The sequence below is a fragment of the Myotis brandtii genome, unplaced genomic scaffold (genome assembly GCF_000412655.1).
Source record: "Myotis brandtii unplaced genomic scaffold, ASM41265v1 scaffold523, whole genome shotgun sequence".
Lineage (NCBI taxonomy): Eukaryota > Metazoa > Chordata > Mammalia > Chiroptera > Vespertilionidae > Myotis > Myotis brandtii.
In genome coordinates, this window is record NW_005369902.1 from 2,757,875 (window position 1) to 2,758,197 (window position 323).

At 44.3% G+C, this 323-nt stretch overlaps 1 protein-coding gene across 1 annotated transcript in view; it reads right to left on the reverse strand.

Moving 5' to 3' along the window:
- Nucleotides 1-323, reverse strand: part of RHBDL3 (rhomboid, veinlet-like 3 (Drosophila)) — a 66,671-nt gene that overhangs the window by 13,102 nt on the left and 53,246 nt on the right. The window lies entirely within an intron of this gene.

Sequence of the window (323 nt, forward strand, 5' to 3'; positions counted from 1 at the left end):
TTTTGGGGACCCCCTGTGAGAGGGTCGTTCGACCCCCAAAGGGGTCGCGATCCACAGGTTGAGAACCGCTGCATTAAACACTATGACAATTCAGGAAAAGGCAAAGCAGAGAGTGAGAAATGGAATGGCTGACTGTGACTTTGGATAAATCCCATAACATGTCAGAGCCTTCTTCTTTTTTTTAATCCTCACCTGAGGATTTTTTCCCCCTTTTCTCTTAAATATATTTTTATTGATTTCAGAGAGGGAGAGGGAGAGAGAGATAGAAACATCAATGATGAGAGAGAATAATTGATTGGCTGCCTCCTGCACACCCCACACTG